This window comes from Euprymna scolopes, chromosome 46, assembly GCF_053919585.1.
Source record: "Euprymna scolopes isolate OS-2025 chromosome 46, ASM5391958v1, whole genome shotgun sequence".
Taxonomy (NCBI): Eukaryota; Metazoa; Mollusca; class Cephalopoda; order Sepiida; family Sepiolidae; genus Euprymna; species Euprymna scolopes.
Genome location: NC_136527.1, coordinates 33664737 through 33690509, shown reverse-complemented (window position 1 = coordinate 33690509; position 25773 = coordinate 33664737). Strand labels below are relative to the sequence as shown.

Sequence of the window (25773 nt, the reverse complement as noted above, 5' to 3'; positions counted from 1 at the left end):
GAGAAAAACTATGTGTTTATGAAAAGACTGTACGAACTTCTGAACATTAAAATATTACATTAAGTAAATCAAGCAATTTATAGCCAGTGCTTTGGGTAACAAAATTATACTTTCTCGATATCATGATGCTGCAAAAGTAAATAATAATGCCAGTCTAATTTCAAATATAATTAGAACAACAAAAATTGCCACAGTTTTTAGTTTCTTTTTCTAGATAAAAACATCACAGAGTTACACATTTCTCACATCGTTTAATGCATCTCTGGAGAAAGTTTTTGAAGAAGATGCAGAAATTCAGAAATCAAGCTGCATCATCTGATTATCGGAGTGATATTTTGCAGGGACATATTTGCTGATCTGATCCCACCTCTTAATGTTGATTTTATTTATTTAATTTTCTATTAAATGAAGTACAATAAGCCTCTTAATGCTGATAGCTTTATTCAATTTCCAATAAAATGAAGTGAAATAATCTCCTGTAATTGAGTTAAAATTTGCCAAGAAATCTCTCATCTTCATTCCTGTTCACTATTGAACGTTCCTCGTACTTAAAAAATCTTACAACGCTTAAGCAGATATTTAAACATGAATACTCAATATAAAATAGATGTTTTATTGAGATGTAGTCATACAAAATATGCCTTTTCAGTTTTTCTTATTTTACTTTGTAGGAAAAATCGAAATTACTTGGCTAGCATGTGTGAATGCTTCAAAAGGTCTTGTATCTTATTTTACTTTGTATGAAAAATCGAAACTTACTTGGCATGTGTGAATGCTTCAAAAGTTTGGTCTTGTAACAAAAACAGAAAAAACAGAAAAAATACTCGATATAAAATAGATGTTTTATTGAGATGTAGTCATACAAAAATATGCCTTTTCAGTTTTTCTTATTTTACTTTGTAGGAAAAATCGAAATTACTTGGCTAGCATGTGTGAATGCTTCAAAAGTTTGGTCTTGTAACAAAAAGAAAAAAGACTGAAATAGTTACTAAGTTGGTTTTATCATAGGCGATCACTAGAGCGATGCAGACTGTTGCATTTCTATGCAAATGATAAAAAGGTGAATAAAAATAGATGTAAAGTAAACAGAAGACGAGTAAGAAAAAGGCGTGCTACGTACGTAGTTGTGTCCAAATAAACTTGAAATAATGTAGTGTTTTGGATTTAGACGTTTTGATAACAGTTTCAGTTTGGGAATTGAAAATTTTGACAAAAGAGTGTCAAGTTTGAGAGTTGGAAGTTTTAAGAATCAAACCGTCTCTCTTGCACTTGGTTCACCAGATATATTTATCAGGTAGTTTGTTAAATTCTTTTAAGTAATTTTATTTCCTCCTATGATTACTGGAATAGATTTCCCTAAAATTCCAGCTTCTTTTATATCTATTTAGAAACATTGATAATCAAATTTTGATAGTGAGCAGTCATTATAATTCTATCCTGATCATAGTGAAGACATCCTCTTTAAAGCCAGTCTACAAAACATTCCTTATAATAATAATAATAATAATAATAATAATAATAATAATAATTATTATTATTATTATTATTATTATTATAAAAATCAAGAAAAGACTTTTTCCAATTTTCTGAAATGCAAGTTGTGGAGTATTTTTAACTACTATTTTGTGTGATTTTTGAAGCAGATTTATTTTCTGATTTTGTCATATTTGTAAGAAAGTCTTGTGAAAAATGATTGGCCAGTTTCCTGACAGACGTTGTTCTGCTGGTTCTTGTTTTGTGATGCTGAATACAATTTTGAGGTATTGATTTTGGAAAATCATCAAATATTGTTTCTCACATGCATTTCATATGACTCAAGGAAGTAGACATCTGTTCAAAAGAAGAACCACATACTTCACAAGAATGTGGTTTCTCTCTTGTTTGAATCTCTTTTGCACTTGGTTCACCAGATATATTTGCCAGGTAGTTTTTTTAATTCTTTTGTCTAATTTGATTTGCTCCTAGAATTACTGACATAGAAATTTTCCAACGATTCCAGTTTCCTTTCTATCTACTTAGAAACATTGGAAATCAAACTTTGATTGTGAGCAGTAATTATAACTCTGTCCTCATCATAGTGAAGGCATTCTCTTTAAAGCCAGTCTATAGTCTCCCTTATTTATATAATAATAATAATAATAATAATAATAAATCCAAACAAGACTTGTCCCACTCTTGTTTGACCCATTTTTCCAATTTTCTGAAATGCAAGTTGGAGTATTTTAAACTACTATTTTGTGTGATTTTTGTAGCAAATTTGTTTTCTGATTCTGTAATGTTTTAAAGAAAGCCATGTGCAAAATAGTTGGTCAGTTTCCAATGACTTATCTGCAAAAGAACAGCCACATACTTTACAAGAACATGAATTGTCTCTTTTTTTAAAATAAAAGTTCTCAGAAATCATGGGGCCCACAACCTGCAGCTAACACTTGAACTTTATATGAGATACATAGATATTCGAATGTTCCATTTAAGTTCTTTATCTCTTAAACACTGAGTTAGTAAAGTAATTGTCTCCTGTATGTGTTTCCATATGATTCATCAAAGTTGACTTCAGTGCAAAAGCACAATCATATACAACACATGAATGTGCTTTGTCTCTCGTATGTGTTTTCACAAATTTGACTTCCATGCAAGTTAACCACACTTTGCAAGCCTATACTTTGTCTCATTTTTAAAAAAGTTTTCTTTCTTTTAAGATTGTAACGCTGGGTATGGGGCAGCCAAACCAGCCACCAACATTGTCCTGCTTTTTATTGAAAACAACCGAAAGCTCTTTTCAGTATCCTCGCTTTTCCCTTAAGTGCAATTGTCTGGATCTCTTTTGCACTTGGTTCACCAGGAATATTAGTTAGGTAGGACTTCAGGTTCTTCTTCATAACCCCTGTGGCACATGTAATAACTGGTATGACTGTTTTCATATGATGCAACCAATCTGATTTTGATACAAAAGAACCAAATATTAAACCAGAATATTTTTTCTCTCCTTCTCTTAATTTGTTTTTGATGGGATAGAGCATTCTGCTAGATGTCAAACATTATCCCATGAATTTAGTTACTCCAACCGATGGACCTTTTAAAGATTCTAACTAGCCTTAAAGTGCAATATTTTGTATTTCTCTTGTGCTTGGTTCACCGGGTATATTCACTAGATAGTTCTTGAAATTTTTTTTCATTAGCCTGGTGTCTCCTATAAGGACTGGAATGACTGATACCGTCTTATGTTTATGTCGTACATAAGTCCTTGCTATTTTGTTATTTTCTCCCTCTAAAATGTTTACGCCAGCACCATTAGGGGCGCCCTGTATGTTTTCATATGACTCAACAATGTGTTTTTTTTCCCGTATGTGTTAGCATATGGCGTGACAAAGTTGACTTCTGTGCAAAAGAAGAACCACATATTTCACAAGAATGTGGTTTGTCTCCTGTATGTCTTGTCATATGACTCAACAAAGTTGACTTCTGTGCAAAAGAAGAAAAACATACTTCACAAGAATGTGGTTTGTCTCCTGTATGTCTTGTCATATGACTCAACAAAGTTGACTTTTGTGCAAAAGAAGAACCACATAATTCACAAGAATGTGGTTTCTCTCCCGTATGCGTTTTCATATGACTCAACAAATGTGACGTCTGTGCAAAAGAAGAATCACATACTTCACATGAATGTGGTTTGTCCCCCGTATGTATTTTAATATGACGCAACAAAGTTGACTTCCATGCAAAAGAAGAACCACATACTTCACAAAAGTGTGGTTTGTCTCCCGTATGCGTTGTCATATGACTCAACAAAGTTGACTTCTGTGCAAAAGAAGAACCACATACTTCACAAGAATGTAGTTTCTCTCCCGTATGTGTTTTCATATGACGCAACAAAGTTGACTTCTGTGCAAAAGAAGAATCGCATACTTCACAAGAATGTGGTTTGTCTCCCGTATGTGTTGTCATATGATTCAACAAAGTTGACTTCCGTGCAAACGAAGAACCACATACTTCACAAGAATGTAGTTTCTCTCCCATATGTGTTTTCATATGACGCAATAAATGTGACTTCCTTGCAAAAAAAGAACTACATACTTCACAAGAATGTGGTTTCTCTGTCATGTTTGCTTGCATCTGATTACACAAAAAGTAAAAATGCAATGAAGTGTATGATGATAGGCACGCTATTAAGTTTTAACTTTAGAAAATTTTCATGAAGAAATTTATAATTATTTTAAACCTTTTTAAATCACCGATGCAGAAAAGTTCTCATCCATTAATGAATTTCTTTTCGTTTTTGCAAAATCTGAAAATATAAAATAAATTTGAAAAAATACATTTCACGTTGTAAAATTGAATTCATTATGTTGACCTTTTTAAAGAATATCTGAAGAATGAGTATAGATTTATTAAATATCGGTTAGATAACAATTTTTTTTAATAGTTAACTAAATATAATTACGTGTTTTTTGTTTTATAGGTGAAGATTTATTATTCATATTATTTGGATTCTTCAAAATGCTGTTCTTATCTTGGGTGTTATTTTCACAACGTTTCTAGTTTACTTCCGATCTTATTCAGTTGTATTTTGTTGACCTTGGGAACCTTTCTCTTGAAATCAGAAATCTTAACATAATTCAGAATGGAACCTTTATTTAGTCTATGAGATTAGCATGTTCTTGTATGGTTAGTAATGACTCTGTAAAAATTCCGAATTAATCTTAAATTCTATTTTAAATCTCATTGAGGATTGAAACTTCAACATTCAGGAGTATATAACTTACAACTGAATTTACCTAGAACTCTAATAATAGCACTATGGTCCTAGCAGACAATCATAGTATGAATTTGTGGACCTATTTTTTCTAGACACTTTTTAGTACTTAGTACTATATATATATATATATATATATATATATATATAATCATTATTTATAATTGATGGTTTCTATATCGTGTTAAATACTATACCAGGTATGCTTAGTAGTTGAGCATCATCCGGAATATGCACTGTTCCCTTAAACCAGATTACTCTTCATTGTTCACCTCCATCTATAATTTCTTTTTTATCACATAAGTAGCCTGGGTACATTGAGCAAAAAAAAAAAGCAAATTAATTGTAGCAGGCAGGCTCGAACCCATGACACAAAGGCAGAAAAGAAAGTTGAGGTGTGCGTAAAAGTGTTGGGTGAGCAAAAAAAAAAACAAAGGAAAATTGCGAGCACAAAAATGTGGTAGTAGGAAGTGACATAGGTATAAATTAAAACTAGACAATCGAAAAAAAGCAGTGACTTTTGAAAATATCAGCAAAAAATGCGACCCCTCCCTTTAGAAAAGTGCCCAGTAGAGGGTGAGAGAATTAATGTTTTGGCCAATATTTTTGATATTTGTTGCCTGAAGGATACAGCTTCAAAATGATAGCTATCTCATGAAAATCCGTTGCCTCTGTTGAACGTTTTTGCGAGACATACATACATTTAAACAGATTTTTGCAACTTATAACAATCTCTTCACATATTACAGCTTTATATTATAGATGGTAGAGGGTTTCCCTTTTCCATCCATATATATTCTGCCATAAATGATTTTTCAATCACTACATATTACAGCTTTTCAATGCTTTTCTAACCTACTGTTAGTGAATGACATTTGTATAATTTTCCACATTTACATAAAATCTCTTAGTCACAATTTTTCCATAAGCGGCTTGACATACACATGTTAGTGAATGACATTTGTATAATTTTCCACATTTACATGAAATCTCTTAGTCACAATTTTTCCATAAGCGGCTTGACATACACATGTTTCTGGAGAGTCGAATCCATCTTGAATACTATATTTTGCCTAGATGTTTGGTTGAGTGTTTTCTTAAACTTTCCACCTCATTTTGATATACATTTTTATTAGTACATATTGCTTTTGCTCAGTGTTGTAGAAAGCAGACTATTTACATTATTGTGAGAATTGAAGTTTACATACTGGCTACATATTTAAGACTATTAAGAAATATTTTTTTTACAAAGAAGTCACCAGTTATCAAGGCCCAGCGGCCACTCGAGGATAAGAGTTAATAAGCGTACACTGGTCAATGTCGTAATAATTGTTAGTAGTGGAAATTTGGTCAATTGGATCACTTAAGTGGAACGGTTCATCAATAACTTGTTTACATTGGACTTGAAGACGACCATATTACAGTCAGCTTGAAAGCAGGCAAAAGGAAGCGAGTTCCACAGGTGTGCAGTTCTAAGAAAGAAACTTTGTTCATGGCATCTTCGATTAGGTTTAGGCACAGATAAAGAGTGAGGAAAATTATTGATAGTGTTTTGAGCTAGACTAGTGTTTCTCATGAAAGTTTAGCGAAGGGAACCATAGATTGGAGCTCAGACGGGCACTTGCCATGAAAATAATGGATAAAGCAGAGACAGGCTCGCAACGTCTCTTCTGTGAGAAAGAGGTTGCGGGGAAGAGAAAAAGGATTCTCCCACTAGTCTACAAAGTTTGTTTTGAACTTTGTCAAGGCAGGATAAGGTCTTTCTAGCAGTTGCTACCCAGATGTGACAACAGCACTCCATCCTTGTACCTGGCTCTTATATAGGAAAAGAATTGGATCAGCAGTAAGATATCTACTGGATCGATAGAAGGATCCCGCCATTTTCTCAGCATCCTTGGCAACAGATTTGTTGTACATGTTCCATTTCACATCAGGAGTAACCATCAAGCACAGGAGCTTGTCAAAACATGGAGCCTCCCCAAGATGAGAGCCATTCATTTCAATTGATGCCAAATAGGGAGCAGAACGTTGAGGATGCAAAGACAGAAGTTTGGTTTTAGATACATTAACAATAACCATCCACTTCTTTCCCGATTGTACCACATGCTCAAGATCAGAGGAGAGAGAATCAGAGAGAACTTGGTCTTTGATGTACTGCTATAGATGGTAGTGTCATCAGCATAAATGTCTATGAATGATCTTAGGATGTGATTGGGAAGATCATTGATATAGATCAGGAAGAGAGTTGGGCCCAGGATCGATCCGAGGGACTCCAGCATTAATACTCTGAGCTTCTGATTTCTGCCCCTTAACCACTTATGACATCTTATGAACCTATCCAACAGAAATGATTTAATAACTGAGAAAACATTACATGCTATACTGTAACTGAATATCTTATGACCTTTATGCCATACTCTATCAAAGGCCTTTGATATGTCAAGAGCAACTTCCCTAGAAAGGTAGCCTCCATCAAGAGATTCGGTAATCCTATGAGATATAACCATAAGCACATCTGCTCTAGATCTAGCAGAATGGAAACCATATTGAATATCACTAATCAGTTTATTTTTGCTGAGGTGATAGACTAGTTCTCTATTTAACACAGATTCCAGCAAGTTACTCATGACACACAGGAAACATAGGTCTGTATTGAGAGGGAGATGACCGATCAACTGAACTCTTTAATAAAAGGCACACTAACAAGGTTTCCCAGGGTGTTGGGAACCAATTCTCCTTAAGATAACACTTAAGCAGCTTTGTAAGTATGGGAGCTAATTCTGGTTGAAGCTTTTTTAGCACTATAATAGGAATGCCGTCAGGGCCAGTTGCTTTACTGGAATCAAGGTTTTTGATTAGATTGGCAACTTCACGCTGATATTTGTATATTGTATAGAGTATTTTCTGATACCAGAGGAAATACTGGGGGTTGGCGTTCTTGGTCGCATAGGGTAGAATTAGCTGCAAAGAATTTGGCTTTGTCTGATGCCGACAGGATTTCCTCAGATCCATTGATAACTGTTGGGATAGAGTGTTATGATAGTCTTTTAATGATGTTAACCCCACGTGGTATCACATGACTTGGATAGTAAAAGAGACAAGAAGTTAATTCCTTCGTACCACGTGTTGAGGCTACACACACAAACGCATGCATGACAGCTGGTAGTAAACACACTAGTTGATGGGACCAGGTTCTTAGAATTGATATCGTCAGTAGAGAAAGGGCAACTATTTGACGCACGCAAGTGTCAAAGGTGAGAGCATCTGCAAAAGGCATGTCACATATATAAATCATAGGAAAAAGAAAAGGATGAGAGGCCTACAGTCAGCCAGGAATGAGCATCGCCCAAGCACTGTTTACTCTACCAACCTCCCGGTTCACACTCTCCATCTCTAGCTAGATACACACATATGATGCAGTATGAGAAAGAGAAAATAAAATTGTTTATATTTTATACAAAAACAAATCAACATCGCAATCCAAACTCTCCATCTTAACAAAAATTGATTGTAAGTTGTATTGTTATCTTGTTCTTTCATCAGTAGCATTTGCTATTGTTATGATGGAGTAGCAGCTATTTTCAAATAGAAAAGACGGTGGCTACAGGAGGTGGATGGATGATGTAGAGAATTGAAAAAGGCAGTGGGGTCAGTAAGAAGATTGATAAGAGGGGAATCTCTTCTAAGGAAAACAATGCTGTTGGAAAATAGAAAAGACTGTGGCTACAGGAGATGGGTGGACCACGTAGAACAGTATTTAAGGATGACCAGAGCACTGGATGAGGAAAAATATCGGATAGCTCTCTTAACCACATGGAGCCTGGTCGAACAATTCATGACCAGACTCATCTTAGACAATGAAAGTTTAACATGGGTTGATTTGAAGAGGTCTATAGAGAGCTACTATGGAATTGTCGCAAACCCTAACAAACAAAGTCGAATTAGCAAACGTGAGACAGGGTAGGTTAGAAGGGGTACCTGATTATATGCACAGGATAGTTAGATGAGAATTAGGTGCTTTTAGTGGGATAGTCCAGAGAAGCAGACTAGTTAAATAACAGGTACTGGGATTCTGTATAGAGGGTCTCAAGGATAGGAAGGTGGAGATGCTTGTGATGAGACACGAGCCACATGATCTTCAAGTGGCTTATCAGAAAGCCTTAGAAGTTAAATGGAGGATCTGGCCTAATGCAAGCAAGGGGTATAAAAACTATCCCATGGAGGTTTGTAGCAGATACTAGTTGAGGCTATGGGTCTAGCCAGTTCCCCAAGATATGGAGAGAGATATAAAAAAGAAACCAAGTAGAGAGTAGGGGATTAGGATTTAAAACTAGAGAGAAGGAAAGAGGCAGATAATTAGGTGTTACTATTTTGTTGAGGTGGGCAACATACAGAAATTCTGCAAGAACCATATCCAGGGAAATCAGGAGAGCTCCATTCATGCAATGCCACCTAGCTGAACAAGGGCATACCGATGCCATAGTTGATAACATGGGTGCATCATATTCTGTTTTGATTAGAATTGAGGGAAAGAATTATAGAAGACTGGTGGATAGGGGCTCAGAGTTGTCAGTAATAAATAGCAGTGTTTTTAAAGCACTTTGACAGGAACCTGAATTATGTGATAAAAATTTAAGAAGAGCTAATTAATTGTAGAAGGGCTTGCTTGATTAAGAGTAGAGATAGAAAGTCAGTCTTTCCACCATGACTTGTTTGTTGTAGAGAATCTCAACATAAGTGTGATAAAAACTGCGAGTACTTAAGAAAAATGGGGTGAGGATGTACTTCGATTAAGCTGAAATGATGCAGGCAGATGTAATTGAAAGATTGAATAGCCCATGGAGTATTCTGATAGTGTAAGTAGAAAAGAAGGATGGTAGTTGTAAAGTGTTGAAACATTATTTTGAACAAAGATGGCAGTAGTAAATCAAATCGGCAAAGAATCAATGTAGTCAATGTCTCAACACTTAACAGGTTATGTGCCATCGACTTTGCTTTGACGGATCTAAATTTGAATTGTGGCAGTGAAATTCCTGGTGTATTTTAGATACGAAAACTACACAAACTTATTCAATCTTCACAAGAGAATCCTACTGACACTGAATTTATCAAAAAGTATGTGATTATTTTTGCAGAACTGATTCAATGCGTAGGCGACAGAAGTCTGTCTCTGATTATAAGAGATGCCTTGGATGATTGACCCAAAGCATTGAACATATCAAGAGAACATTATTTATCAAAAGGGAAACCAAAAATTATATCTCTATATAAAAAACTAACATCTCTAAAATGTATGGAAGATAAGACGATTACTATGTTAAAAGGGCAAAAACCTCAGCAAATGCATTAAAACTCTGAAATCGAATATTTTGCCACATTCTCACCAATGACAAATTTAACAAGAATTAGAATTTTATTGAAACTTGCCGCTCAATACAATTAAAAAATACATCAAATGGATGTAAAAAATGCTTATTTAAATGCTCTGATTGACTTTGAGATATATATTCCCTCCAGAGGGATTTAAAATGAAAAATAAAAATTTTGTATGGATACTGAATAAATCACTGTACAGTCTAAAAGAAAGCGCTCACAATTAAAATTTTACAATTAAAATTTAACAATTAAAATTTAACACTCCATAATTATTTAATAGAACAAGAATTCAGGCAGTGTCCCATAGAGGTTTGCATGCATACCAAAAATATGTGCAATAAATACTTGATTTTGGTGTTTTGGGTTGACGATATATTACTCACAACAATTTTGAGACAACACTTCATAGTTCCTCATTATAAAGTTTACCTGTGAAAATGAAACTATAACAATGAACCATTCATTGTACATTGAAAAAATCCTGCTGAAGTTTGGAATGTGAAATTGCCAACCACTGCTATTAAGATTGATATAAATAAGAATATAGAGATCGAAACTAAATTAAGAGACGATACAGAGAAATTATTGGAAATCTAATTTATTTGATAACTGTCACTAGGCCTGATATATTTTACACTGTAACAAAGCTATCTCAAATCTTATCAAAACTGACAATTAAGGACTTAACTCATGCAAAACAAGTCCTTCATTATCCAAAAGGAACAAGCTTACCAGTCATTGATGCCATAGTTCAGGGTGAAAGATATCAGTGTGGCGTTTTAGGAGAAGTACAGAATTTGGGGTTCAAATTAGTGAATGGCGTATATAGCCAGAACTAGGCAAAGTTAAATCGATAAAATCCTAACTCCAACTCGTGTGAGAAAAGTCAGAGCTTGAATTGGTATGACGTCATATTATTTCATTGGTATGACGTCATATTATTTTCTTGGTATGACGTCATATTATAAAAACATTTTGAGATTGCCGATCTAATGATCTAATGATGAAATATGTGGAGTTTAAATGTGACGTCACATGTCATTTTGCCTTTAATAGCCTAAAACCAAAGCTCATAGATATGGTTATACTGGCTTATCTTGATCCTGAGAAGAATTACAGAATGTACACAGATGCCCCAATCATGCGATTGGAGCATGTTTGTCACAAATTTTGCGTCACAGATTTTATCGATTTGACTTTGTCAAATTCTGACTATATATCCCATTAACAGGAGAGATGTTGCGAGCCTGTCTTTGTTTTATCGTTACTTCTATGGCAAGTGCTCGTCTGAGCTCCAATCCTTGGTCCCCCTCGCTGATCGTTCATGAAAAACACCTGTCTAAAACGTAAATTCCATGAGTAATGCTTCTTTCTTAGAAGTGCATGCCTGTGGAACTCTGTTCAGTCTGCCTGTTTCCCACCTGACTACAACATGGATGTCTTCAAGTGCAGCATAAACAAATTCCTGATGAACCGCCCCCTTAAGTAAGACACTTCATCAAATCTCAATACTAACATACTCTACACGCAATAATTCTTATCTCGAGTGGCTTTCGGGCCTTGATAAGTGGTGACCACCTTGTAAAAAAAAAATGATCTTTGATCTGAGCGAGGGTAATGATGTTAAAAACAAATTTGCTTCTTATCTCATAAACTTAGTGATATGCAGACGAGATGGTACTTGAGAGGGAAGGACGCTGTGTGTGTGGACGTCTAGTCGAAAAAATGAGGATCCTGGTAGAAATAGATGATAAAAATTATTGAATCATTTTGTTTGAGCCAAACTATTGATAAGGTTATATGTACCGTCACACATTAAAAACAAGTGGTAGTATAATACCAGGACAATAACGGTCGTGGAAAAGACGTTTTATACCATTTAGCAAAAATATTTCTGGTGGTGTTTACTTAAGGAGGCGAATGAATATGTAGGAAATGTATCCTGTCCCAAACCAGAGATCTGATGAAGCAACAACCTCAAATGCAGAAGTGCAATCTGCCTCCTTTTCCTTTCATAAAACTAGCATTGGATATTTTCAGGCCCAAAGACACTTTTGGGTTACCAGTACATAGTGATTTTCATTGATATAGTATATTGGTTGGCTGGAGACTTTTGTGGTTTCTAATAAGAAACCAGAAACGGTGGTGCATCTGTTGTTGGATGAAATTCTCCTCAGATTTGGGCACCAATTAAGCTGTTAACAGATAATGTAAACTAAGTGATGAAGAAGGCATTGAAGGACCTCAACATAATCATGTAACAACATCAGTTTATCACAAGAAAGAAATTGAAAGATTTCATAGGATGATGCATGACAGTTAAGCAATATATATATATATATATATATATATATATATAAACAAAATTTTGGCAGCTGTCAGATTTCATGTGAGCAAAATGATAAAATTATCAAAATTTTTACCATACTACTTGCTCTACAACAGAGACGTGATCCTGCCATTAGATAATACATTAATGCCTTGTAGAGTATACTATGGTGATGAGCAACACGACATCGTTCTAAAAGAGATGAACGGATCTTTTACTTTAGTAAGGGATAACATTCAGGAAGTTATGAAAAACTGATAGAGAACAAGAATAAGAAAATAAACTCAGTAGATTTTAAGATTGGAGATCTGCTTTATTATAAGAACCACAGAAGTTGCATGTGGAACATTTGTGGGCAATGTCACTTAAGGAAAGGTCAATGAGTCGGATAGTGATTGAGCCACAAAACCAGCTGATATCTCAATTTGGAGGAATCAACATCAACAGGAGAAGCCGTTAATGGATCATAGAATCATGACACATAGAATGACATCGAAAATTGCAAATAATTTTGACACAAATTATCCGCTGTATCATCATTTGCGGACGTCAAAGACAGTAATAGGATCCATTTGAAATGGCCTAGAGTTGGTTCAGAGTTTGGAAGTGGAGAAAAGGAACCAGTGAGAGGGAATTCTTTAGGTTGGGTAGAATCTATATTCTGTGTTTAAAAGAATATTCCTTTCTCAGAGTTTGTTCTATACGTGACACTTTGGAAGATGATTTCGGTTAACCATTTTGACAGAGTATGCGAAGCATTAGGAATGAGTTATGAAAGAAAAGATTACGAGAAAGACAAAAGAAATCAATTTTTTCTTGTTTATAAACTCAAGCATGGAAGTCATCAAGTGTCATCTACCGATGTTAAGTTTAAATTATCAGATGATATTCATCATGCATTTAACAAAAGAAAAAAGAAACTTATTCTTGGAAAGAAAAGGTTGAGTTAACAAGACAATAACGTGTTTCTTTTTAAATATTAAGCAACGTAAAATATTAAACAGTGTAATTCCTTATGTTATGAATGGTGGCCACCACTGGATACATAAAGAATTACTTAGCTTAATATCCATACAACTATTTGTTTGCGGCAATTTTAAATGTGATATTCGTTTTCAGCATACGGGAATACTGATAGAATTCGTCATGGTAAAGATGACAGTTAAGGTTGAAAGTAAGTAACAATTTACCAGAACGGCTTCCAGGCAGCCCCTCCCCCAAATATTACCGTGTGGTCAGAAAGTGGGCGCTCATTTTACATTAAATTTATATAGGAAAGTGATCCTATCCTCACTTTTTAAAAAAATAATTTCCTCATGTGATGAAACTAATTCTATGCATCACTTTTGAAGTATTTATTCATTTTCAGCATCCTTGAAAACCTTTAAAAGTCGTCATTGTAAAGAATATTTGTAATTTTTAAAGATTTTAGAAATTGACCTTTTTTATATTTAAGTCATTAGTGAAAAAAAAAAGATTTTTTTAAACTTGTGAAACAGTTAAAAACATATAAACTTTATAAAATTATTTTTTTCTTCTTTTTAGAGAACTATTGTTTGCATTGAATTTTTAAAATGATTAAGTCAATATTGAAAACAAAAACAATCGGCAGCAAACAATGTTCAACGATAAACCAACATTTTCATTAGGATTATTCGCTTTTTTTTCTGATTTCATGTTTCAATAAAGACACAGGGACATTAAAGAACAATTCTGTACGTGAAAACGCATAAAGAATTGGCCACCACTGATAACATAAAGAATTACGTATTGACCTTTTTTTATGTTTAAGTCAGTATTGAAAATAAAATCTGATAAATTAGTGACCATTCGATAATAATCCGATAAAAAAAAGATGAAAATAAAAAATACACATACGTGCGCCATGTAGTAATACTTACGTTTTTGTTTTATAATCTGCTTTCGATTAACTTTATCTGATTTTATAAAGGAAACGATTTTTCAAATGTGATTGACTTTACAAGCTCAAGTTAACATTAAAGATGACGAACGGAAGAGCAAGTTCGCAGAAAACAAAATTGAAGAGGAAAAATAAAAAAGAAATCATTTCGAAATAAAGCCGATCTATTTGGTGAATATACCGGATAAAATTAATATTATTTTATTTAAAATTTTAATATTTACATGAGAGAGAACAGATTACAAGTTTAATCTTTATTAATTCTCTAATTCGTTAATTGCGGAAACTGATTGGTGAACATATTAATTCTCTAATTCGATGCACGATAGTTTTTAAAGCCGCCTTTTCGTATTTTTATTTTATTTTTTTTTAGATTCCTGTTTTTTTTTTTATTGTTTTTTAAACATTTAGGCCTAAAGTTAATCTGGTGCTTGTGCAGTTTACTAAACACATTAAAAATAAAGATATTGGTGAACATACTGAAAAAGAACCATAGTTAATATTTATACGGAAAAAATACACGTGAAATGTTTTTACGGCGTCGTTAGAAACTTAAACTTAAAAATCGATACTAAATTCATGTAGTAATACTTACGTTTTTGTTTTATAATCTGCTTTCGATTAACTTTATCTGCTTTTATAAAGGAAACGATTTTTCAAATGTGATTGACTTTACCAACTCAAGTTAACATTCAAGATGACGAACGGAAGAGCAAATTCGCAGAAAACAAAATTGAAGAGGAAAAATAAAAAAAAGAAATCATTTTGAAATAGAGCCGATCTATTTGGTGAATATCACGGATAAAATTAGTATTATTTTATTTAACATTTTAATATTTACATGAGAGAGAACAGATTACAAGTTTCATCTTTATTAATTCTCTAATTCGTTACACGTGCAATTTAATGGCGGAAACTGATACTACTTTTCGTATTTTTTTTATTTTAGATTTCCGATTTTTTTTATTGTGATTAAAAAATTAAATTTAAAAAATTACACGCGAAAGAAAAAAAATTATAATAAAAAATATTTTCAGAACACGTCAGAAACTGATAAATTCAGCTAAATTTAGAAGTTAAATGAATTTCTTGTAAAAATCTCTAGAAAGTTCATTTTATTTTATAATTAATGGGAGGAGGTGGGGCTTGCCAAGCTTTGCCCATTCATAAAATACGTTTAAATATAATATTTTAATTTGTTAAAACTTCCCATATATTTTTATAGAGTCGTGATGTCAGAAGTAATAAAAATAAGTATTTGTATGTCGCATAACATGTTTTCAAACACAGGAGTAAATACGGAGGTGGTTGACTGGTTGATGGCCCTGATCGCATAGGGTAGAATATGTTGCAAAGGTTTTGGCAAAGAGTTTGGTTTTGTCCGATGCTGACGGGATTACTTCAGGTCCATTGATGATGGTTGGGACAGAGCACATGCTTCTATTCAGGACCGTGTTATTTATTTGCCAATATTGGTGGCAAACAAGCTGCTGTTCAGCTACTTAAGACCTTGATGGACTGAGCCTACAACTCTCTCGCGTTCTTTATTACTTTTTTGCAGTCCTGAACGTAGCTTTTATCTCAGTACATCTATTACATTAGAAGCCATAGAAAAAGTTATTTCTGTGCGCAATGGCAGCAGCACATTCTTCAGAAAACTACGGATGGCTGTTAGGTTTTTGCTGGAATTTCTTGGAGGGTCTGAATCGGTCTATACCTACAATTAACCATTCAGTCAGGTCTGCTATTATGGAGGACACATTCTATTTTAACATGGACCGAAGAGGTAGATCTGATATGCATGTACGAAAGCTATCCCAGTCAGACATAGAGTATCGATACACTGTACCCCTTCATCACATTGTGAACATTGAAATCTCCACAGCCGTGAATATTATCCGAAGAATGAGCAACAGGATGTGGTCAATTTTCTCAGATATGCTCTTAAATATACTAACTCCAAAGTTATGGGGTCAATAGAGGACAAATATAAACGCGGTGGTGTGAGCAAGTGCAGTCTGAAAGCACAGATAGGACAATTTAGGGTCTTCTCTGGAGATGTATCTACCACATAGAAAGCCATCCCTAATGTAGGCACATACTCCCTTCCTCTGCCAATCTCGATGGACAGATTTGGATATTAAATTAGAATATGCTTTAATTACAAACATATCTGGAAGGTTGCAACGTAGACATCTTAAGTTAGAGAAGGAGATATTGTAGTGGGTGTCTACGTTGGAAGTTGGAGTTCTTAGTTTAATCGTCTATTTTTTCTGGATACTTTTCATGATGGAGTCTTTGGATTTGTGGAATAGGTCGACAGACGTGGTTAGAGCAACCCAGAGAGGGAAACTAAGGAAGAAAAAAAGTGAAGAAATATTTTTGTAGACCATAAGATAAAGTCGTAACAATTACCCACTAATATGGCATCGAGAAGCCCCTACTAGAAGCTACTGCATGGTTCAGAATCGATTCACAAAATGGCAATACAGCAGCCCCAGTACTTTACACCTGTTGATGGGACGGCCTCCTTCGTGGTTATTCCAAGTTTCGGGTCACTGACTATCAGGCGGATAACGTCAACCCAGAAAAACGTTTACCTCCAGCACCCTTACTAATGACATGGTTGCAAGGATAGAAATAGAAACAGAAAAATTTCCGACATCGAGGCTACTGCAAACGCAAAATTCTGCCGACCTAGAATACAGCTTTTTCTCCTTCCTTTGTCAGAAAAATCTCTCGTTCCAAACGAGGACTAAGACAAATTAGGAGAAGCAAGAGTTATGGGATCCGCAATGCATTATCTACTCTCAATGCAACTCTCCATTAAAAAACAACTGATACTAAATATTAAGTATTCTACTAAATATAAGTACAATAATCTTGTTTAGGGAAAGTATCAGGATAGGTTTCCCTCTCACTAACTGAAATATAGAAAGAATTAAGTTGACAAATTTATTGTCTGTAATTCTTGAGCAACTCGGCAAGAATTCCTCGTGTCGTTCCCGACTTGATTTTAATGGAAATAATCTACCTCTTTTGCTTAAAGCTGTCAATCCTCGTTTGCCTTTGTTAAATGAAATTAGTATTGTTAACAAGGTGAAAATTATATGCTTTTAGAAAACAAATAAATAGAAAATCTCTCCCTGATGGTCAAAAAACCTGGAAGGCAAAGTTGAATACATTATTTGATACTGCCCATTTTAAGCTGTGAATGCAACAAAGAAAATTGTTAGACTAAACACATGAAACAGAAAATAAGTTATTTTTTTTATTGTGAAATGGGACAAACATAATAATTTATAAATTGAAATGGGACAAACATAATAATTTATAAATTGAAATGGGACAAACATAATAATTTATAAATTGAAATGGGACAAACATAATAATTTATAAATTGAAATGGGACAAACATAATAATTAATAAATTGAAATGGGACAAACATAATAATTTATAAATTGAAATGGGACAAACATAATAATTTATAAATTGAAATGGGACAAACATAATAATTTATAAATTGTACATATGTTGAAAGGAATTTATTTCTACATTAAAATTAATTTTGAAAACCATTTTTCCATTTTATTTGACATGTAAAATAATTCTTAATTTAATCTGTTAAACTGTATTTTTAATATTAATAAAAGGAGGAGAGAGATAAAACCAACAAAAGAATATGAAAATATCATCACCAATAACTTCAACATCATATGTTCAGGATGATGTTTCTTTCGATTCCTACTCCTCTATTTCAACTGATGAAGAAGAAACTTATAAACAGTCAGATAGTCTTCCAAAATGAGCTCATAATTTAACAAAAATTCCAAGATATTCTCATATCATCTAATCTTGGAGTCAGCCTAACCAATGCTTTTCTTTTGGATTTGATGGCTATGAACCTTCTAATACTTATATACGCCTAAAACAATATTTGAGGGATATGAGCTTTCTTATACCTAATATAGATGTAAAAATATCTATATGGATAAATGCAAAATTGATAGAACAAAAGTTAAAATAAAAAGAAATTCTATGAAAAATAAAATGAAAATGGATAGAATCTTGTTTGTATTGGAGTAGATGGGATGAAAAACAAAAACACACGACGAGGAATCAGTGGAGAAAAATGGAAGTAATACTCTGAAAAAAAGGAGCTGAACATCACTTTACAATCACAAAGGAGACATCAAAGGAGAGTGAATATTTAACACACAGGGTTCTTCCTGATATTGATGCAAATGATAATGTTTTTGTGGAGTAAGTGGCTGATGGTTTACACAAGTTTAAAAGTGTAAGCACTATTAAGAAATAGCAATGTGAATACTGGCTGTGAAAGTGAACTTGTTTCACTGTTAGAAAACTGTTGGGAATCCTCTGGAGTTTCATTTTGGAATGAAAAATAGCCTTAGTTGTTACCAAAGATTCTCTAAGTAAGGTGAACCGTAGATTTGTATTGTGTAAAGTTGCGCCGTTAAATTAGCCAAGATGGATAACACTGACCATCATGCTCACGTGTCTATGTACTCCCGGGGCATACCCACAGAACCTTTCAACCAAACTATATAGTTTGATAAATTTCATTGTTAATGTTTATGACAGTTGTTGACTTGACATTAGAAAAGTAGGTAAAACTTGGTAAATTAATATTTATTCATGAAAAACTGGTTGAATTACTTGTGCCGATTTATTATAACATTTTAAAGATTCTTATTTCAAATATATTAAGGCAGTACAGATTATAGTTAAAACTTAAACTCGAATTATTTTTATTTTCTTTCAGAAGAGGAAAGCAAACCAAGAAGAAACAGAAAAAATGTTCAGTGATCAACTTTAAAGCTTTACACTGGACAAATTTAATTGATTTGTCAGTAAATGGAATTTGTGAGCCGCCAGTAACAGTAGACATTTCTGACAAACTAATAACGTTTAAAATGATTACGTAAATCACGTTTAAAATTAATATGTAAAGAACGTTTAAATTTTATATGTAAATAACATCTAAAATTAATATGAAAATAACGTTTAAAATTAATATGTAAATAACGTTTAAAATTAATATGTAAATAACGTTAAAAATTAATATGTTAATAACGTTTAAAATTAATATGTTAATAACGTTTAAAATTAATATGTAAATAACGTTTAAAATTAATATGTAAATAACGTTTAAAATTAATATGTAAATAACGTTTAAAATTAATATGTTAATAACGTTTAAAATTAATATGTTAATAACGTTTAAAATTAATATGTAAAAAACGTTTAAAATTAATATGTTAATAACGTTTAAAATTAATATGTAAATAACGTTAAAAATTAATATGTTAATAACGTTTAAAATTAATATGTAAAAAACGTTTAAAATTAATATGTTAATAACGTTTAAAATTAATATGTTAATAACGTTAAAAATTAATATGTAAATAACGTTTAAAATTAATATGTTAATAACGTTTAAAATTAATATGTAAATAACGTTTAAAATTAATATGTAAATAACGTTAAAAATTAATATGTAAATAACGTTTAAAATTAATATGTAAATAACGTTTAAAATTAATATGTAAAGAACGTTTAAATTTTATATGTAAAGAACATCTAAAATTAATATGAAAATAACGTTTAAAATTAATATGTAAATAACGTTTAAAATTAATATGTAAATAACGTTAAAAATTAATATGTAAATAACGTTTAAAATTAATATGTAAATAACGTTTAAAATTAATATGTAAAGAACGTTTAAATTTTAACATCTAAAATTAATATGAAAATAACGTTTAAAATTAATATGTAAATAACGTTTAAAATTAATATGTAAATAACGTTTAAAATTAATATGTAAATAACGTTTAAAATTAATATGTAAAGAACGTTTAAATTTTATATGTAAATAACATCTAAAATTAATATGAAAATAACGTTTAAATTTAATATGTTAATAACGTTTAAAATTAATATGTAAATAACGGTTTAATTAATATGTAAATATCATTTAAAATTAATATGTAAATAACGTTTAAAATTAATATGTAAATAACGTTTAAAATTAATATGTAAATAACGTTAAAAATTAATATGTAAATAACGTTTAAATTTAATATGTAAATAACGTTTAAAATTAATATGTAAATAACGTTTAAAATTAATATGTAAATAACTTTTAAAATTAATATGTTAATAACGTTTAAAATTAATATGTTAATAACGTTTAAAATTAATATGTAAATAACGTTTAAAATTAATATGTTAATAACGTTTAAAATTAATATGTAAATAACGTTTAAAATTAATATGTAAATAACGTTTAAAATTAATATGTTAATAACGTTTAAAATTAATATGTTAATAACGTTTAAAATTAATATGTTAATAACGTTTAAAATTAATATGTAAATAACGTTTAAAATTAATATGTTAATAACGTTTAAAATTAATATGTTAATAACGTTTAAAATTAATATGTAAATAACGTTAAAAATTAATATGTTAATAAGTTTCTAAATTACGAAGAAATTTTAGTGTCAAAATTTATTAATTAAAAGTAGAATCAGAACCAACTTCATGGACACAGTTGGGGGGAGGTCTGGTAATGTTTTTAGAGGGATAATAATACTGAGGAGACAACTCATTTCGAACTATCGAGCCCTCATAATAAATACATTTTCACGCTACTGAAAAATACTTTTCCGTATGTTTCATGTAATGTAACGCATAGGCGATTTTTGTATCGAATAAAAGCATTAAAATACATAAATTAAATACATTGAAACACAAAAACAGTTACTTATAAAATTTTGGAAGTATATTTCATAAAGAAAATTGACAACCCACTTTAAAAACAGAAATTACGAGTTTTATATATTTTATTCGCAGTTTTTTGTTGACTCTTCTGGCGGCCATGTTGTAAGCCCTAACGGTATTTTTGGAGATTACCCCAACGTGATAACAGTTTTCATTATAACTTTTTTTCACCTGTAATTTTTTACATTTAATCTGTTTAATTAATTTTTTCTCGTATAGATTAACTTTAAATTAATCTTTTACACACAATCAAGAAATAATCGGAAATCTGTATAAAAAAAAATAAAAATACGAAAAGGCGGCTTTAAAATATATCAGTTTCAACCAGTAAATTGCACATGCAACGAATTAATTAGAAAAATAATTAAATGAAACTTGTAACCTGTTCTCTCTCACGTAAATATTAAAATGTTCAATAAAATAATACTAATTTTATCCGTGATATTCACCAAATAGATCGGCTCTATTCCGAAATAATTTTTTTTTCCTCTTCAATTTTGCTTTCTGCGAACTTGCTCTTCCGTTCGTCATCTTGAATATTAACTTGAGCTTGTAAAGTCAATCACATTTGAAAAATCGTTTCCTTTATAAAAGCAGATAAAGTTAATCGAAAGCAGATTATAAAACAAAAACGTAAGTATTACTACATGGCGCACGTATGTGTATTTTTTATTTTCATCTTTTTTTCATCGGATTATTATCGTTGAAAATATTTCACTGTTGATTGCTTTTGTGGTAAATTTTCAGATTAGGTCTACCTCCATAATTTTCTTTTAAATGATGACTTTTAAAGGTTTTCGGCCATGCTTAATACGAAAATCGCATTGCAATTTTGCAGAAATAATTAGTTTTCGAGATATAAAAAGTTGTATTATGCATTGTATTCTTTGGCGGCCATCTTTAGTACGCGCGTAGATTTGTTTATGGAGCGTAGTAGAAAACTTATGGAGCATAGTAGAAAACTTATAAAAGTCGTCATTTAAAAGAAAATTGCGGAAGTGGACCTAATCTAAAAAAATATACCTTTTTTGTTTTCAGGATTGACTTAAATATTAAAAAAAATAACTTCTTATCTTCTACAAAAAAATAATCATAATAATAATTTTATAAATTTTTATATGTTTTTAACTTATAAAACAACAACGTAAGTATTACTACATGGCGCACGTATGTGCATTTTTTTTTCATCTTTTTTTCATTTTTTCATCGGTTTATTATCGAATGGTCACTAATCTATCAGATTTTGTTTTCAATACTGACTTAAACATAAAAAAATGGTCAATACGTAATTTTTTTATGTTATCAGTGGTGGGCAATTCTGTATGCGTTTTCACGTACAGATTTGATAACATTTTTCTTGATTTTTGTTCTTTAATGTCCTTTTGTCTTTATTGAAACGAAATCAGAAGGGAAAAAAGCGAATAATCCTAATGAAAATGAATAAATATTTTAAAAGTGACGCAGAGAATTAGTTTTCATGACATGAGAAAATTATTTTTTTTCAAAAAGTGAGGATCACTTTTCTATATAAATTTAATGCCAAATGAGCAACCACTTTCTGGCCACATGGTGATATTTGGTTAATTGTTAATTCCTTTCCACCTTAACAGTCATCTTTACCATGACAAATTCTGTAGGTTTTCGCGTATGCTGAAAACGAATATCACATTTAAAATTGACGCAAATAAGTAGTTGTATGGATATTAAGCTAAGTAATTGTTTATGTTATCAGTGGTGGCCACCATTCATAACATAAGGAATTACATTGCTTAACATTTGGAAAACTCGTTATTATCTTGTTAACTCAATTTTTTCTTTCCAAGAATAAGTTTCTTTTTTCTTGTGTTTAATATCTTAATACAGAACACCGGATGCATGGTGAATACCATTTGATAATTTAAAATGAACACCGGTAGATGACACTCGATAACTTCAATACTCGAGTTTATAAACAAGAAAAAATCCATTTCTTTTGTTTTTCTCATAGTGTTTTCTTTCATAACTGGTTTCTATGGCTTCGCACACTCTGTCAAAATGGTTAGCCATATAATCATGTTTCATAGTGTCACATATAAAACGAAATCCAAGAAAGGAATATTTTTTTAAAAGCAGAATATAGATCTTACCCAACCTAAAGAATTCCCTCTCACATGTTCCTCTTTCCCACTTCCAAACTCCAATAAATATTGAGATATCAGTTTGTTCTGTGGCTCAATCACTATCCAACTCATTGGACTTTCCTCAATCAATGTTGCCCACAGATGTTCCACATGCGCCTTCTGGTGGTTCTTATAAAAAACAAGATTTCCAATCTTAAAATCTAATGACTTTATTTTCTTATTCTTGTTCTCTATCAGTTTTTTCCTACCTTTTTGAATGTTATCCCTTACACAAGTAAAAGATTGATGCATCTCTTTTAAAGCGATTTCATGTTGCTCATCACCATAGTCTACTCTACAAGACATCAATATATTATCTAATGACAAGATCATGTCTCTGTTGTATAGCAAGTAGTATAGTGATAATTTCGTTGTTTCGCTCACATGAAATCTAATTCGAAGTACATCTTTACCCCATTTTTTAAGCCATCATGGCTTTTATCACACTTGTGTTGAGATTCTCTGCAACAAAGAAGTCATGGTGCAAAACTGACGTTCTATTTCTACTCTTAATTGAGCAAGCCATTTTAGAACTAATGGGGAGACATTAGCTGTTCTTAGACTTTTTAAAACATAGCTCAGGTTCGTGTCTAAGTGCTTTAAAAACACTGTTTATTATTAACATCTCTGTTCTCCTATCCACCAGAGTTCTATAATTTTTTCCCTCAATTGTAATCAAAACAGAATTTGATATGGCTATGTTACCGACTATTTGCACTGGTATGCCGTTTTTTCATTCGTCGGGCATTGCAAGAATGGAGCATCTCTGGTTTCCCTGGATATGCTTCTTGCAGAATCTCTGTATGTTGCCCATCTTGACAAAATATTAACACTTAATTATCTATCTGCCTCTTTCTTTCTCTCTAGTTTTAAATCCTAGCTCCCTATTCTCTACTTGGTTTCCTCTTTTACATTTGTCTACCTATCTTTGGGAACTGTCTGGATTTATAGCCTCAACCGGAATCTGCCATATCATGTGACAAAACTTCATGGGCTTGTCTTCATACTCCTGTCTTGCATTAAGTCAGATCTTCCATTTAACTTTTGCTAGGGCTTTCTGATAAGCCGCTTGAACATCCTGTGGTTCATGTCTCATCACAACCATCTCCACCTTCCTGTGCCTGAGGCCCTCGATACAGAATCCTAATACCTATTATTTGACTAGTCTGCTTCTCTGGTCTATCCCACTATAAACGCCTTATTCTAATCTAACTAACCTATGCATGTAGTCATGTCTCCCTTCTAATGTTCACTAATTCAACTTTGCTTGTAAGGGTTTGCAACAATTTCGTAGTACCCCTCTGGCGATTTTTTTAATTCTGCCCATTTTTAACTTTCATTGTTTAATATGAGTCTGTTCATGAATTGTTAAGAGAGCTATCTGACATTTTTCCTCATCCACTGCTCCTGTTACCCTTAAATACTTCTCTACATCATCCACCGACTTCCTGAATTCTCTACATCATCTGCCCACCTCCCTATATCTTTTAGATCATATACCCACCCCCTCAATTCTCTTCATAATCCACTCTCACCTCAATTCCCTCATTACTTTACATTATCCACCCACCCTCTCAATTCTGTACATCATCTACCCACCTCCCACCATTCTCTACATTATCTACCCACCTCCCTCAATTCTTTACATCATCTGGCCACCTCCCTCAATTCTCCACATCATCTACCCACCTCCCTCAATTCTTTACATCATCTACCCACCTCCCTCAATTCTTTACATAATCTACCCACCTCCCTCAATTCTCTACATCATCTACCCACCTCCCTCAATTCTCAACATCATCTACCCACCTCCCTCGATTCTTTACATAATCAACCCACCTCCCTCAATTCTCTACATCATCTACCCACCTCCCTCAATTCTTTACATAATCTACCCACCTCCCTCAATTCTTTACATAATCTACCCACCTCCCTCAATTCTTTACATTATCTACCGACCTCCCTCAAGTCATTACATCATCTACCCACCTCCCTCAATTCTTTACATCATCCACCCACCTCCCTCAATTCTCTACATCATCTACCCACCTCCCTCAATTCTTTACATTATCTACCGACCTCCCTCAATTCTTTACATAATCTACCCACCTCCCTCAATTCTTTACATAATCTACCCACCTCCCTCAATTCTTTACATAATCTACCCACCTCCCTCAATTCTTTACATAATCTACCCACCTCCCTCAATTCTTTACATCATCTACCCACCTCCCTCAATTCTTTACATAATCTATCCACCTCCCTCAATTCTTTACATAATCAACCCACCTCCCTCAATTCTCTACATAATCAACCCACCTCCCTCAATTGTTTACATCATCCACCCACCTCCCTCAATTCTTTACATAATCTACCTACCTTCCTTAATTCTTTACATCATCCACTCACCTCCCTCAATTCTTT

General features: G+C 32.5%; 1 long non-coding RNA gene across 1 annotated transcript; it reads right to left on the bottom strand.

Annotated features, from left to right (window-relative positions):
• Positions 1 to 830: 830 nt before the first annotated feature.
• LOC145271281 (uncharacterized) lies at positions 831 to 15056 on the bottom strand. The gene is made up of 2 exons (XR_013865802.1): positions 14975 to 15056; positions 831 to 4285 (listed from the first exon to the last, which is right to left on the bottom strand). It is a non-coding gene; the product is annotated as an uncharacterized LOC145271281 (long non-coding RNA).
• Between the last annotated feature and the right edge of the window lie 10717 nt (positions 15057 to 25773).